Here is an 18,428-nt window from a genome sequence, read left to right as displayed (position 1 = left end):
CAAGGAAGAGGAAACCGAAGAGGAAGAGGCAGAAGCCAGAACAGAGGTGGAAGGAACAGCCCATCAAATGCACAAGGAAGAGGCAGCAATCCAAATCAGAACCAAGGTCAAGGCAACAGCCAACACAGAGATCAGTATCAGGCTCAAGGACAAAGGTATGATAAATCTAATGTTCAATGCTATTATTGCAAAAAGTATGGACATTATGCTAGTGATTGTAGAAAGAAACATCATGATATGAACAACAGACAAAATGCAAATGTTACAAGAGAAAACAACAGTCAAGAAAATGTTATGTTAGCTTGTAACATGGCTGAAACACATAGTGAAGACATATGGTTTTTAGACTCAGGTTGCAGCAACCATATGACAGGGAATATAGCCCTCTTTTCAACCTTAAATCAGAATTTGAAATCAGAGGTCACACTAGGAACTGATAGTAAAGTGTCTGTTATGGGAAAAGGGGAGGTAAAAATATTTACAAAACAAGGAGAAAGGAAAACCATAGCAGATGTCTACTATGTCCCTGGAATGAGATGTAACCTCTTGAGTATTGGACAGCTTGTCCAAAAGGATTACAATGTTTACTTTGTAAATGATGTGTGCACCATCATGGACATACCACCAAGCAAAAGATGCATTGTTGAAGTGAAGATGACAAGGAACAGGATGTTCCCTCTCCGGATCAGGGCAGACATGAAGAACAAAAGGGAAATGGCAGCAGTCACCCAAGAGGCCTTCCAAAGCGTGCCAAAGGATGAGAACTGGTTATGGCACTTGAGATTCAGCCATCTAAATTTTGGAGGTCTAAACTTATTGAGCAGAAAAGGAATGGTAAAGGGGTTACCATTAATAGAGAAGCCGTACAGCCTTTGTGAAGGTTGTATATTGGGCAAACAACATAGAGAAAAATTTCTATCAGGGAAAAGCATAAGGGCAAAGACACCCTTAGAGATTATCCACTCAGATTTGTGTGGACCAATGCAAGCTCCATCATTAGCAGGCAGCCTATATTTCTTGACATTCATTGATGATTTTACAAGAAAGACTTGGATATATTTCCTCAAGAACAAAAGTGAAGTCTTTGAGAAATTCCAAAACTTCAAAGCACTTGTGGAGAACCAAAGCGGGCTGCATATAAAAGTTTTGAGAACTGATAGAGGAGGTGAGTATATCTCAAATGAATTCCTAAAGTTTTGTAGAGAAAATGGAATACATAAACAATTCACAACTCGGTACACCCCACAGCAAAATGGAGTAGCTGAAAGGAAGAACAGAACCATCATGGAGATGGCAAGGAGCATGTTGAAGGCAAAGCATTTGCCAAATGAGTATTGGGCTGAAGCTGTACATTGTGCAGTTTATATTTTGAACAGGTGTCCTACAAAAGCAGTCATGAACAAAGTGTCAGAAGAGGGATGGAGTGGGAGAAAGCAAGGAGTCACCCACATGAGAGTTTTTGGGTGTGTGGCCTATGCACACATTCCGGATCAGCTAAGGAGGAAGTTAGACAACAAAGGGGAGAAGTGTATCCTTGTTGGATACAGTGATGAATCCAAAGCCTACAGGCTCTATATCCCATCTACCAAGAAATTTTTTGTAAGCAGGGATGTTCAATTCATTGAGGAAGAAGCTTGGGATGGAAGCATAGAGAAAACAGTGAACATTAAAAACTGTTTGTCTCATGATGAGGATGTAGAGGAGGTGGCTGAAATGAATCCCCAAATAGCAGCACCAACACAAGAACAGCAAGGTACACCATTGAGGATCAATGAGAGTGCCTCTCCAAGCACACCACAAGGAGGAAATTCAAGTGCATCTTCAAGCACTTGCACAGCAAGTGAACGAGGTAAGAAGTTTAGAAATCTAAGCGAAATTTATGAAGAAGGAATGAATTCCTTATTTGCCTTGTTTTGTCATGTTGATGATCCTATTCATTTTGAAGAAGCTATTAAAGATAGAAAATGGATAGAAGCTATGGATGAGGAAATGAATGCCATAGAAAGAAACAAAACATGGGATTTGGTTGAGTTACCAAAAGGCAAAGAAGTCATTGGTGTGAAATGGGTCTACAAGACCAAGAGCAATGCTGAAGGCAAGATTGAAAGGCATAAAGCAAGGCTGGTTGTCAAAGGTTACAAGCAGCAGTATGGGAGAGATTATGAGGAGACTTTCGCCCCGGTTGCAAGAATGGAAACTGTGAGAGCAGTGTTGTCCATAGCAACACAAAACAAATGGAAAGTCTACCAAATGGACGTGAAGTCAGCATTCCTAAATGGAGTGTTAAAAGAAGAGGTGTACATTGAACAGCCTCTCGGCTATGAGAAGAAAGGAGAAGAGCACAAAGTGTGCAAATTGAAGAAAGCTCTTTAGGGGCTGAAGCAAGCGCCAAGAGCATGGTACAGCCGGATAGATTCATATCTCTTGGATAATGAATTTGACAAATGTGAAGGAGAACCCACAGTCTACATCAAAGAAAAGGATGGTAAAATTTTGATTGTTGTCTTGTATGTTGATGATGTTATTTTTACAGGCAATGATATTTATCTTATTGAGAATTTTAAATCAGTCATGAAAGATGAATTTGAAATGACTGACATGGGTTTGTTGAGATACTTCTTAGGCATAGAAGTAGATCAAAATGAAAAAGGAATTTTTATATCTCAAGCAAGATATGTAAATCAAGTTTTGGGCCGATTTAAGATGGAAGAATGCAAGGCAGCAATCACTCCCATAGTGATGGGATTAAAACTCAGCAGAGAGGACAACAGCAAGGATTTTGATCCTAGCCTGTACAAAAGCATTATGGGCAGCCTTATGTATTTAACAGCAACTAGGCCAGTAGGCCTGATTTAATGTATGCTGTTAGTTTAATTTCCAGGTCCATGGAGAGGCCGAAGGAGGCACATTAGCAGGCAACAAAGAGAATTTTGAGGTATGTCAAAGGTACCAAAATGTTTGGAATTCTATATCATGCCTCAGAACATTCAGATTTGGTTGGGTACACAGATAGCGATTGAGCTGGAACTGTAGATGATCGGAAGAGCACTTCCGGTTATGTTTTTAATATGGGTTCAGAAGCCATTTCATGGGCTTCTAAGAAGCAATCCATTGTAGCATTATCTACAGTAGAGGCAGAATATGTGGCAGCTACAGCAGCAGCATGTCAGGTAGTTTGGATGAGAAGGATGTTGAGGAGCTTAGGCCAAGAGCAGGCAAAAGCAACAGTGGTCTTTTGTGACAATAGCTCAGCTATTGCTTTGTCAAAGAACTCAGTGTTTCATAAGAGAACGAAACACATCGATACAAGGTTTCACTACATCAGAGAATTAGTGAACAATGGAGAAATTGTCCTCGAACATTGCAGGACCCAGGAACAGGTCGCAGACATCTTGACAAAGCCACTGGTTCAGAAGAGTTTCGAATTTTTGAGAAAGTGTTTGGGAATGACCGAACGCGCGGCTGTTAAAATTAAAGGGGAGTGTTAAATTCTAATTTTGAACAGCGCGGCGGATTCTGGAAAACCACCCGGTCTCCCCGCACCGCCCTTCACCAAAGGCGGTATCCGTAGCTGAGGCTCCGACACAATCACACTCCGCCACGCGTCCTTAGTACGACGCCGAAAACCGCTCTCCCCGGACGCTAAAGTCCGTTTGTTTTGCGCGAGGTTGGCTCCCGAACCTCGTTGGATCAGCCAAGTGATCTGGGCGCGCGATCTAAGCCGTTGATTTCCCGAAGATGCATACCGCCCGTGTCAAATCGATTTTTGCGTGGATTGAAAGTCTCTTTTTGTCGTTTTGTGTTGACCGCCGTAGGTGATGAACTTATGGCTTTTAATGTGTCTACGTAGAATTGGGTGGCGGCCTTTAATATGGTTATGGGCATGTGTTTAATATAGTTATGGGCACATTTTTTTTATATGTTTGTTTTATATATGTCGTAAAAAAAAACGTCTACGTGATATACAGTTTTTTTTGGGTGTTGTGAGTGGTGGCTACGCACGAGAGTGCGATCTTCTTTTGTAATTGCACAGCAGTGCGATATAGAAATGGGTATGTAATGTCTTGATTTAGCCATTGAAGAACAGAGAGCTGTTTATGTAATATCCACAGCAGTGGAAAATCTGTGAGAGTAACAGAGTTTGTTTTGTGAATCCCTCTTTGCACAGAGGATGAAATATGTATCAGTTTTTTTTGTTTTAAATCAATAGAAGTGTTTGTTGTCACTGTGTAATGCTGTCTTATGAGTCATTTTGTTTTTAAAGAGGTTCTCTGCAAAAGATCCTGGACAGAGTAAACAGAGTATCGTCTCTGTGGTGAATATTTAATTGGTTTTTGGTATTTTCTCCATTTAAGAAATATCCAACAAAGCATAGGGTGGATGTAAAATTATCACTTACAACAGTAATATGAAAAAAACATACCAACGTTCCTAGAGACAGGATGGCTTGCTGGAGGCCGGACAAGTGGCCATATCGAGGAGAACAAGAGCCTGGCAACTTAGTCTACCACTTTCGCTTCTGCTTTCTTGATGGGTATTAATCACGTTTTCAGCAAAATATTAACCATCAAAAATACGTTTTTGAATGGTTCCAAACACGTCTTAAGAAACGGTCTTCAAAATTTTCTAACCATCAAATACGTTCAAAAGGCCTTATGACGGGCAAAATGCCCGTCAAATTCCATCCCATCCGGCATTCATTGTGTCCAGCGTGCTGGTCTTAGCTGTTGTTTTCTAATTTGGTATTTTATTCGGTGATACTTTATTCATTTCCTCTGCTTTTAGTAAGTCGCACGAAACATGTGACAGAAACCGGAAGATAGCCAGGAGTCAGAGGTTGTTGCTCTTTGACCAAACTGTGCCATCGATAAGACAGACGGCCGGTTTTAAGAAGCATTGGGTAGCACACAGAGAGACTCGCTTACAGTTGTCGTCCATCATTGATCTGAATCCTTTTTATACCCAATCATATCATATCCCTCTTCATCCCAAGTTTATTGGTGTCAATATTGCTCTTGCAGAGAAATCTGGTAGATCATTCCCCTTACCCCTCATCTCAAGTTTATTGATATCAATATTGCTCTTGAAGAGAAATACAGTTTATCATTCCCCTTACCTTCTGATTTCCATTGTTTCACTGCTTAACCATCATCGGCAATAATAAGTGACAGAGATCTATCAAAGCGATACCAATGGAAGGGCTGATACCCTGCATTTACAGAGCTGTCGTCCGACACAGCTCCACTCATCAAATACTATCCCGCAGCAGTAGCAGAAGGAATCTATTATCTACGGCAGACCAACATTCGAGGAGCGGAAACCATTGGCAAGGGATGTTGCGAGACTACGCAATACGGAAGACTCTGGTCGTTTCGTTGATATTGCACCAGCGCAAGACTTTCAGATGATAGCAACCGATCGAACCTTCCCTTCCATAGCTCGATCACTACACAGGAGGGCCGGAAAGCAGTATCTAGTAAACCGGCATATGGATCTTTACGACTCGAATTCTTTCGATGATCATCAGTAATGCTGCTACAATAATTGTTATTTCAACTACTTCTAGGTTCTTTCGTGAAAGGATATGTTACGTGTATACTGTTATTGTAGGAGATCTAAGATCGCATATGTTATGTGTATACTTTTATTGCGCGAGTTCAATAAAATATTTTCATGGCTTAAAACGCACACGAAATGCATTCGGTATTTCGTACGAAATAGCAGGCCACATTTACAGGTTGTTGCAAAATCACATTATGTCCACGAAGTACCCATTTCACATAGATAATTTTTTTTTTGAATCAATGTTGCTTCCAGAGCAAAAACCACGGGGCTAATATTGCTGATGAAGGGAGGAGGACAAGGCTGAGGCAAATATGTTTAATGATTTAGAGACTTGAAAACAAACCAGCACGGCTCTTTGTTTCATCAAACGTATGTAATGGTATGGTTTCCCGGAGTAATGGCTTCCCAGGAGATCTAACTTTAAGAATTACCAAGTATATTTAACTTCTAATCATTTTTTAGAACTGAAGTTACTATATTGAATACGTTTGAATACCTGTACATACTCCTGGCATTTTTTCAGAAACAGACTTAGCATATTTAATACCCAGACCATGGTTTTGTTTTGCGTTGTATGAAAAACAGAACCCCTTGTTATCGAATGTAGATTTTCCAACCTGATCAAATAAGTCTTGCAATTAGATTTTCCAACCTGACCAAACTCGAAACTCCCTTTACACAAAACTGAAATGAGCATTTAAAAGCAGAGTTTCTCATGGCCTTTTGTTAGAATTATCATTCCACTAAAGTCGAAATATATATATAACGCTAATTGTGTTGGAAATAATAATCCCAAATAGCCCAATAAAATAAACACCCTGATAGCAGCCATATCTATCATACGTATTTTTGCAGGTTGCATTTCTGCTGGATGATAGAAGGACTGAATACGGGAACCATTCAAAAACTCAGCAAAGGCATTTAAAGAAGTTATGTACTTTGGTAAACAGATATGGGCAAGTATTCATTCAGCGAACTTTACCCACACTCCAAAGACCTGCTCGATTCTGAACACTCAACAACAACATCACATTAATTATTTTGCTCTGTCATGAATTAAATGTAAAATTGTATGTTGAGTTAAATATCAATGTAAAATTCATTTTGATCGCAGAGTAGAGAGGTTAGAGAGTAAGAGGTAAAAAAAAGAGAGCAAGTGTCTATGGAAAAAATGATGGAGCAATTTTTGGTGGGCCCCTCAAAACAACAGGTACTCTGTTTCACTGTGTGTTATTCAGAGTAGAATGAGGGACAGTCTGGTGTAAATGTATTTTAATGTTTAAAAAATAAATACCAATTTTTAGTTTGTTGCTCCAAACATATCTTGTTATTTTTGCTGTGAGTATTCATTAAGTTTCTGAAATAGTTCCACCCTGCGGGATATCAACTTCCCGGTGTGAGAAGATAGGTGAGCGAATCAGCTCCGCGGTGCGCGAACCTAGCTTCGCGAAAGTCAAAAGATCTCTGCCCCTCCGCGAAAATTAAATGTCCCAAATATTTTTAACAAATTGGGCACAAGCTTTCCGATGCACGGTGTAATCTATCAAATGATTAATCATCTACATTTCTGAAAGGTACACCAGCAATAAGTTGAGAAAACATTAGAATAATTAAAGTAGAAGTAAGAAAGCAACTGAAACTCGTAGAAAAAGATGCCAAGTAAAGGAAACTGATCATCAGGCAAGACTGATTAGCATATTCATCTATTATTTACAGATTTCTTCACATTAGTTCAATAGTAATTTCGTTCCAAAGTTTCTGACAGAAAGCTATGTGAATAAGAGGCAAATCGATCTCTTCTTCCATACCAGATTTAGAAATCTGATCAGAACCTGTAAAAACAGACTGTGGTTGTTACAGAGGGCAGCTCAAGCACAGATTTGCGAGTGGTAAAGGAGGAAGACAACAAATGCCAAGGAGTAGTAATAGAGTCTGACGCAGTAGTTTTCGCATACGGAAGACAAGAGTTTATACCAGATTAACCCTTCCCAGCGTTTGTATTCCAGAGAGACCAAAATTAACGTGGTATAAATTTACAGAAATTGAATAACTCATTAAATGAGGATTAAATTCCATATTAAAACCAAGAATGTGATCATTGATTTACAGATAAACCAAGACAACTTTGGCAAGATATCAAAGAAATTAAAAAGAAAAAACAGGTTTTTCCATAAGGAAAAACTATTATACTTTCATTAATAAATAAATAGATACATTTTCCGTCGTTCCATTTCTCATGCGCTTGCATCTATGAACCACAAAAGATTATCAAAATATTTTTACATCAATATCACTAAGATTCTACATACTATTCTGAAATTTTGTATCATCCACCCGTAAATAACTCCTTAACCTATTCCTAACGATTTGAATATAGGCGCGTAATTCCACGTTTTTCAACAAGCTTCCAATGATTTGAATATAGGCACACAATTCCACATTTTTCAAGAGGCTTCCATCCTCTTTATTATTCTTCCACATCTAAACCACAAGAACGATGTGCTTTTAGCACAATATTGAGGTGCATTGCCCTCATACTCGGTATTTTCTTTGCACCCTAAATTTGTTTAACATTAAACATACAAATTATAATGCGTCTCATATTTGCCACCGGTTCGAGTTTATGGTTGTAGCTCTGGCCAATTAGGTTTACAACTATTTCATCGTCTAATTATATGAAATAAAGACCTAGGGATACAGATTTGGAAAATTATGATTTTAAATTTTTAAAAATCATATTTCTAGATATAAATAAAAGTTGATGAAATGGTTGTATAATTGACCCACAGACCTGAAAGAGTTGCATGGTCATATCCATAAATGAGGAACTAAATTTGTACCCCATAATATGAATTTTGAGTTTTTTAATAGTGTTAAATTTTATCTAAAATATAATAAATATGTTTTAGTTGGGAGATAAAAAGGAATCATTTTGTAGAACAAGTATAATATTAAAAATATTATTACATCAAAATATAAAGAAATCATGTTGTACTAAAATTGTACAGAGAAGAAAGAAACTAAAATATTAGAAGGAGGTAATGAACCAATTCTCATGAGTTTCATAGTGAAAATGTGCATTGGTCAATTTCAAAAAGACCATGACATGAAAGAGTCCATCTCTTTTGTGACACTAATAAGGTAGACTCTATTTTAGAATACCCCACTTATATTGACATTTGACCTTTTATGTTAGCAAAACTATGTTGACCTTGGAAAGTTATCTTAATGATTTTGGAGCATAATAATAAAATCTAAAAAAATTGAATAATATTTTATCGACTTAAGTTATAGGGCATGCATATTTTTTCAAAATTTATAAAGTTATTTTTATATTTTTTTAATTATGAAAGTCATTCTACCCGTGACTTTTCAAAATCATGTATTAGTACATGGTAAGAAGTGTTTAGATAATCAAACAATGTTTTACTTCTTTTCTGAAGAGCATGAAAAAAAGATATAACGTATTTATGATTTTCATATATGTTATGAAAAAATGTGTGTGTCTATTATATATATATATATATATATATATATCAAATCAACATTGATGAAATACACTCTATATCTGTGTAAAGTTTTTTAATCAACAGATATATACTTGTTAACTTAATCAAAAAGAAAATGAAGAAAAGATCGTAGTTTTGACATATTTGTATGATGCAATTACCACTTAGAGTATTTTCATGTTTATGTAAACCTGAAATATCACTAAGTAATAAATCCATACAATTCAACAAGAAATCATATGTTGCAATTAGTTTTCAGTTCTCCGAATGAGTTTATGAAAGTGTGATAGTCATGCTGAACATTCCTACTTTTCCACATGTTAGTCTTTTCAAATAGAGGTAATATAATAGTAGCTCCTTTGAATCTTGAATTCTGCAATAGAAAGATTGCTTTTACTGTAATTCAAAGTAGAGCTTCAGTCTATTCAAAGAAAGGTGTGATTAGTGTAACTTTTACTACAAATTTGGATTGCTTTTGAGATTGAGCATATACAGTGTGTGATTGCCTTTGAAATAAACAGACTTCCCTTGGTTGACAATTTATGTAGCACTTGCTTATTTAATTAAATAAGCAATTATAGTGACCAACACCCGGTGCATAGCACTACCCTAGTGGGCGAAGGGGGAGATTTCAAGAATCCTCCCCCTAGCCTACCAGGGGGACACTCTATTATGGGAAACCATGCCCACAACCAAGAAGCCCACGACTAGGCCCACAGTGACCACTGCCAACATAGTCTCCCCCTGCCTTCTAGGGGGTTGAAGGGTAAGCTTGACTCATGTCATTTTTTAATTTGTAAAAGGAATCTAAATTTAGTTAATAAAAAGTTAATTTTTTTTTACTCGAATGCGTGTTTTTTCTGGTATTCTGCACGAACATAACAATCCAACTGACACATAACTATTAGTATACCTATGGTAGTTTAAGACCTGCACTCAGCAAAAGGGAAACTAACCTTCCAAACGCAATAATCTTTCGTTGAGTGTGATGTCGATAACAATGTAGTTGCTTCACAAAATCGCTCCAATTCCTTTAATGAAACCTTAAAAAGTCTTGATGTGATGTGAGGGATAGTAAAAATGAAATTTATGATATGGGAGAAATTACGGAAATTTTTTACCACATGGTGAATGTGGTATTAATTTTTTTGATCAAAACTTAATTTATAAATCATGTTATAGCGATATAGTAATTTTTTTAAATGTGGGATAGAAGATATAATAAAAAATAAAAAATGTAATTGTGTGGTAAATTCTATAGAGTTTAAGTAAAAGATTAATTTCATAAGAAAATTGAAGTGAAACTTTTTCAATAAACTGTAAAAGAAAATTTTGGAGCGAAATACATGAAACAAAATTTTTGGAGGGAAATTTTCATTATCTAACCTATATATTATCATTAGGAGAGAGTGAATTTGTATCATTCAACCTCTTTTGTTTGAATGTCATGGATTCTTATGATAGTGAAGTTTCGCTTTGTGAAGCATCAACTTCTTCGTCACGTACTAACTCTATTCATATTGATGAATATAATGACAATTATTTCTCTATGAATAGAGAGTCAGATCTTCCACTTAGTCCTAATCCTAAGGACTATGAGAGCAACACTTATGAAGAACAGGATGAACAGTTTCAAATAAATAAAGATTCATGGTTTCCACATAGTCCTAATCCTACAGACTATGAAAGCAACAGTGATGAAGGCCAGGATGAGGAATTTCCAATAAATCGAGAGTCACAGTTTCCACATAGTCCTAATCCTATGGACTATGACAACACCAGTGATGAAGGCACAGATGAAGAATTTCCAATAAATCAAGAGTCACATTTTCCACCTAGTCCTAATCCTAAGACTATGAGAGCAGTAGTGATGAAGATCAGGGTGAAGAATTTCTAATAAATCGAGAGTCACATTTTCCACTTAGTCCTAATCACAAGGACTATGAGAGAAATAGTGATGAAGGGAAAGATGGTGAATTTCTAGTAAATAGTGAGTCACATTTTCTACTTATTCCTAATCCTAAGGACTACGAGAGTAGTAGTGATGAAAGGAAGGATGAAGAATTTCCAGTAAATAAAGAGACATTTTCCACTTAGTCCTAATCCTAAGGACTATGAGAGCAGCAGTGACGAAGGGCAACATGAAGAACTTCTAGTATGTAAAGATTCACATTTTCCATGTAGTCCTATTCCTATGGACTATGAGATCAGCACAGAATGCACATGATGAACAATATCCAATAAACAGAGAGTGAAATTTCCCATTTAGTCCTAATTCTAAGGACTATGAGGGTAGCAATGACAAAGGGAAAGATGAAGAATATCCTCCAAGTTAGTATTTCAAAATCACAGATGATCATAGTGAGTATAATATTCCTCCTAATGATGATGAAAATCCTTATACAAATGACAATTGAATGATGGAGACGTTTCCAACAAATATGGTATCGAGGAGTAGGAGTAGACCTTTCCATCTCAATCCAAGATTATCTAGTTATACAGGGGATAGAGGAGAATATATGACAAAAATAATATCTATCATTTCTCTTATTTCATGTGAATGTTGTCAAAAGGATTGATTGAAATATATGGATTTGAAGTTTGCATTGGAGAAAAGGAAGAGATATTTGTCAATGAATAAAAGCATGCAAAATTCGTATTTAGTGGGGTGCATGCAATCTACAATGTCAGGTTATGATAATCATATTGGGTATTTATTTATCTGTAGAAAGGCTTTCAAAATGTCTCATTCAATGGGTGATTTTCGTCTCTCAAGAATCCAAGAAAATTTCGAAAAAGATTTCACATTTTAGTCAAAAGTATGTCTTTTGGGTCATTATCAAATACTACAATGTCATGGATGAAAGACTTATTTTCAAACATTGGAGAGTGTGTGCCAAATAGAGAGACAATACATATTCCAGATAATTTCTCAAGACAATAAATCTATAACTTATACAAATAATATGTAAAAGGTTTTGAAGGAAATGGTCGATTTATTACATATCAATATTTTGTGAAGATATCGAAGAAAGAATTTGTTAGGTCCCTCTACTACTAGTGTAACCCCTTATTGTTATTGGTGTGACCCCCTTATTATATTGTTGTACCCATGTAGTCCCCATATTTTTATTATTGTGCCCCATAGAAGCCCAATATATTTATTGTTGTGCCCTTACATTATTATTGTTATGTCGTCTCTGATTATATTATGACCCCTTAGACTCCTATATATAGAAAGGAGGTCTTGTCCTTTGTATCATCCAAGAATTGTTCATTTGTGTAATGTAAAGGAGGTTGCCCCCTTGAAGAGTCTTATTTCTAAGGCGTTGATCTATCTTTTCTATCTTTTTGTGAGCTAGTTTCATAACATTTGGTATCAAAGCTTTGGATTCTAGCGTTTCGCTACTCCAAATAGGCCATCATGGAATTTTACCTATAACTTGTTTTCTGTGACGTTTCAGAAACTTAAAAAAAAAACCCATTTGAGCCGAAGTCGTTCTAAAGCCACGGTCAAAAATTCACATATTTTCTCACTACAGTTTCAGAGATATGATCTAACTTAGGGTTTGTGAAAGCTCCAGAATTCCATCGCAAATAGGTCAGCGTGGAATTTTCGCTAACTTTTTATTTCTATGAATATTTAGACTCTGAAATTGAAAACCATTTGAGACGAAATATTGGTGCAGTTTGGGCACAAATTTTAGAACTTGTTTCGCTATATTTTTGGAGATACAGTCCAAGACATTTAGGGTTTCAGGAAGATCCAGAATTACATCCTAAACAGGTGACCTGGGGAAAATAGTCATAACTTTCTCTCTGAGGATCTGATTGAAATTTCATCAAAAGTGATAGAAAGAGGATGGACTATAATGTTTTGTGTATTGGGTTTAGGTCTTAAGGTCAAAAAAGTGACACGTGGAACTTCATACAAGTTCTCTCTACTGAACTACTCTATAATCAAGTCATCGTGGGAGATTTGGAATAACTCTTCCTTGCAGAATCAGATCTTGATCAGATTGGTGGGGTTAGTAAGAGGACTCAAAGAGCTACGACAGGATGCAATTTCAGAACTTGGAGATTCGAAACTACAGAGTTACAGTGGTTTCAAGATCGAGCTCCTAAAATCAAGAAAAAGAAATATGAGAAAGTTTGATGGCAAGGATCCAGTAAATTGGATACTACAGATGGAGAAATATTTTGATCTACATGATGTAAAACTATTACAAAAGGTACATATTGCATATTATATTTAGAACCAAATTAGTTTGTATGGTCTAGAGGACTTTGTTCTCATAAACCACTTGTCACCTGGTCAATTTTCATGGAGGAAATGATAGCACATTATGAGGATACAAAGAGAAACACCTCCTTTAGCCAATTGATAAATCTCAAACAAAAGGGTTCAATGGCAGAGAACATTGAGGACTCCCAAAAATTGAATATAAGGGTAAATGATATTCCATAGAAGCAAAGGATTGATGTTTTCACAGGGACTTTAAAGGATAACATTCAACATGAAGTTTGTCTTTGGGAACCTGATTCATTACAGAAGGAACTTAGGTTGGCAAGAAAAATTGAAAGAAGAATTATGGAAACAGGGAACCCTTCCAGTCACAACTATAAATATGTAAGTGTTTTTGCTCCTAGCATTCCACAAACTACAACATTTACATCAGAACAATTGGAAGAAAAAAGAGAAAAAGGGCTTTTTTACAATTATGATAGCAAATACACTAAAGGTCATAAGTGCGCTAACAAGAAATTATTTTACATAGATTGGGAAGAGGAGGAAGAAAAGGATCAAGAAATGTCAAAGGAAGAGGATATACACCAAGAACCAACCCTAGAGAAAGAAGAAATGAATCTGACCATATCTTGTAAAGCATTGGCAAGAATTACCACTCCTCAAACTCTCAAGATAGAAGGACATATCAAGAAGAAAAATGTTCAAGAAGTGAAAGATCACATCGAGCATCAAGAAATGAATCCGACCATATGTTGTGATGCATTGGCAGAAAATACCACTCCTCAAACTCTCAATATAGAGAGACATATCAAGAAGAAAAAGGTTCAACCAGTGAAAGATCACATCAAAAATCAACACCAAGTTCTCCAACTTTTAAAGGATAACACCATTTTTGTGTAGAATCGAATGAAACAATAAGCATATCAACATCGCAATGAAAGAATTTTTGATGTAGGCGATTGGGTATTTTTACGGCTACATCCATACAGACAAATGTCCCTCAAGCAAGCTATTTATGTGAAGGAAATGTTGGAAATGCTACATGCACTTAAGAAATGGCGACCTTACCTAATGGGAAGACACTTCAAGGTAAAAACAGATCATGATAATCTTTAATACTTTTTATAACAAATATTATCTTCAAAAGAACAAGAAAAATGGGTCACAAATATGTTGGGTCATGACTTTGAAATCATCTACAAAAAAGGGAAGTAAAATGTTGTTGAAGATGCACTCTCAAGAAAGGATGAGGATGTGGAAGCATTACTTTGTGGTATTTATATTATCCAACCAGATTGGATAAACGAAGCAAGGGATGAATGGAAGAATGATGAAGAGGTGTGGCCAATCATTCAAAAGTTGCAGAAGATCCTAGTTCAAATAGTATTGCCGGAATGTGACGAGGAAGGAAAAATCATATTGGAACCTAAAGCAGCCACAGAAACAAGAAATTGATAGCTACAAAATCGATCAATTTCAAAGTATCTCATCAAGTGGAAGAACTTACCCACTGAAGATTCCACATGAGAGGATGAGAATTTTATACGGAATCATCCATAACTACTCAAGCGTTGAGGAAAACACTTTTTTAAGGAGAGGGGCATGTTAGGTCCCTGTACTACTAGTGTAACCCCTTATTGTTATTAGTGTAACCCCCTTATTATATTGTTGTACCCATGTAGTCCCCATATTGTTATTATTGTGCCCCATAGAAGCCCACTATTTTTATTGTTGTGTCGTTACATTATTATTGTTATGTCGGCTCTGATTATATTATTACCCCTTAGACTCCTATATATAGAAAGGAGGTCTTCTCATTTGTATCATCCAAGAATTGTTCATTTTTGTAATGTAAATAAGGTTTTCCCATCTAAGAGGCTTATTTCTAAGGCATTGATATATCTTTCCTATCTTTTTGTGATCTGGTTTCATAACAGAATTCAACAATGTACGTCTTCCTAAGAAGACAAGGATGGGGATTTGCAGTAGATGTGATTATCGTAAATAAAAAGGGATAAATGTGAAAGAGCAGAAAGAGGTAAGCATTCTTGACATTAATTTTTAAAATTATATAGTCAACAACTATGAAAATTTATTTATTAATGACTTTCTTTTATGATGTGTAGATTCCATTGTCAAAGCGCTTCAAGAGCATCGCAAAAAATAAATAAGTGAAAGGAAAAAGTTGTACGAGCATTGAAATAAGTGTTATGATAATCCAAATAAATGTTTGGGTTTGATAATTGATGGTATGGACTAGAAGAAAACACTTCTACCACATTTTTTTCGCACACCCAAAAATTTACAGGAGGAAAAATTTATTCAGTATCACTTGGTCAGTTGTATGGTATTCAATGGGAGAATGGTTCCAAGGGTATACTTCACATCTGCAAATATTCATAATGACGAAAATCTGACAAGAACCATAATTCATGATGTTCTTTCTCATTAGACTAGTAATCTTCCAGAAGTTTTTTATCTACAATTCGAAAACACTTGTCATGAAAACAAAAATCATATTGGTTTTGGATATCTAAACATGTTTGTTGAATTGAGAAATTTCAAAAGGTAAAGGTTGATTTCCTTATTGTTGGGCACACTCATGACCATATTGATCAGATGTTCAGTAGTTTTTCATTCACATTGAGGAGGAAGAATGTTGGTAGCTTGTCATCACTAATTGAATGTATTAAGAAATCATACATGCCAGAGCCTATTTTTGATGTTTTGGAATAAACTGTTGACATGCGACGGTTTATTCTAGGATCACATGGTGAGGAGAAATACATTGAACAACTTAATGACATTAGCTTCCAACATCAACTTCATATCAAAAAAATTGATGGGAAAATGCTAATATGGGGCAAGAAGTATTCAACTACTGCAAAATGGACGTCGTCATCAGGTTTGGAATTTTTTAAGTTCGTTCCAGATCATCCAATATTTGCATCAAATATATTGGTATTACAATCAGTTGCTGAAGTTCATAATGCACACAGGCAGAAGACAAATATAAATTATATTTATTATGTTGAGGAAATTAAAGAATGTATTAGATATACATATGAGTACTTTGATATTGTTGATTCAGTTTGGTGGAAGTCTTTTTTCAATAATCAAAGTGATATCATTTCAAGAACAACAAATGAAGATATACCTTTGAAAACTCCATTTACTTGGCCAGAAAATGTGTCAAATGAACATGAGGAAAGAAACATTGTTGGAGAATAACAATCTCAATGTATTATTAATTCTTCACAGGTAGAGGAAAGAGAAATGCATATTAGTTCCATAAGTTCTCATGCACAATGAGAAGCCATAGAATACCTTTACAAGGGTTTAGTATAGGATATTGAGGGTTGCATGATCACAGTGCTAGCAGATGGAGATGCCAATGGCTATCCATTCTCGATTGTTAAGGTTATAAAGGTCATTACAGAAAATGAAGATGTTGGAGGTGTTGAAGTACATTCGTATGCCACAAATACACACCCATTCAATGGTGTGTACAAGCCACAGATGGTAGTTAATAAAAAAAATTCCAAAAAGAGAAAAAGAAAGGGTACAAATATAAATCATCGCTGCACAGACCTCTTAAAATTGGAGGATGTTGACATACTTGTTTAGAAATTCAGTTTAAGAAGGAGAGGAACTATTCGCTTCAGGACGATAGAGATTCTAAAGAGGTTGTTACCAGAAGAAATAGAGTCTGCTGAACCGAGTCATAGATCTAGAAGAATTTTGAAACCTGAAATGGTGGGCATGGAGGTGGACTCGGATGACAGACTAGTTGATGAGAGAGAATAATATGGAACATCTTAATCTTCATCTAGTAAGTCATCTGAAGATGTGAATTCTGATGGTGTGAAAGAAGATATGGTTGATTTTAAGTAATTGTCTAAGACAATTTATATACTGATGTTTGCATCGTATCTTGAAATAAAAATTTTGATTTCCATGTGATGTTAAATAAAGTTATGAGTCATTTTTATGTTTGTTGGATTATATCTTTTTATTATGATGAGTTCTACTGTTTAGAATATCCACAATGTAACAATAACTTAGAGATATAATTTATGTTTTATTCAATCTAGAAGTATTGATATTTTGAATAATTTATACATGTAATTTGTTCGTAATGTCATGGTTTAAATTTGTTGAAAACTTATACTTCTTTAATTCTATGGTTGAAAATTTTCCAATTTTTTTTATCTTTAATGTTATGGTTGAAAACAATTAGAATTTTAGCAATCTTTAGTGTCATGTTATTATATGTTTAATGACATTGATGAAAACTGATGGAATTTTAATGTGTTTGAGATCCCATTATTTTATCTTTATTGTCATTACACAAAAATGTTGAAATTATACCTCGGAAAGAAAAATGTTATTCTACCAAACCATTAGAGTGTTTTTTTTTATTTATTTTGCACAAAAAAAATTTGGATTTACTGACATTTTTTAAATATGTTAAAAATTAACCCTAAAAAGGATAAAACATCATTCCAGAATACACACGTTTCATTTTTTTATTGTTTTTCATGTCTTTTGGGGTTTTTTGGCTAGAGTTGTCGTTTTTAGTTTATAGTTCTTGTTTCAAACTTTACAATATTTGCATTAATGTCTATGGAAATTGGGAAAGGCAATGTAAAAGGAAATGGACAAGGCTTTGGAAAGGAATAGATAACTTATTTGGCATTTTATTCAGGAAAACGATGGAAATTAAGAGAAATGGAAGGTGAAAGGTCACAGGTCGCATGTGAAGAGGAAAATTAAGGGAAAATAATGGAAAATGGAGAAAATAGAGGCCACATTAATAAAAAGGCTTATGAGGATTAGTTCATGGCTATTAATCAATTCAGTTTTGGAGCTCTCAATTTTCTCTCTCACACTCACTCATACTCTTGGACACTTAGAGTTTTCTTGGAGCACTCTTGGAGGAGTGTGACATACTTGGGATTTTGAGCAAGAAGGCAAAGGAAATGTAGGAAAGTGTAAGAGGACATCGGGATCACCATCTACAATAGATTTTTCTTACAGTTACCGAGTTTCATGTATGATTTCCTTGCTAGTATTGGCATGCATGGAATATGCATGTGGTTATT

Source organism: Pinus tabuliformis, chromosome 2_2, assembly GCF_031772625.1.
Source record: "Pinus tabuliformis cultivar Carrire ecotype Pingquan chromosome 2_2, CPIR1, whole genome shotgun sequence".
Taxonomy (NCBI): domain Eukaryota; kingdom Viridiplantae; phylum Streptophyta; class Pinopsida; order Pinales; family Pinaceae; genus Pinus; species Pinus tabuliformis.
Note: the sequence above shows the minus strand (reverse complement) of the source record.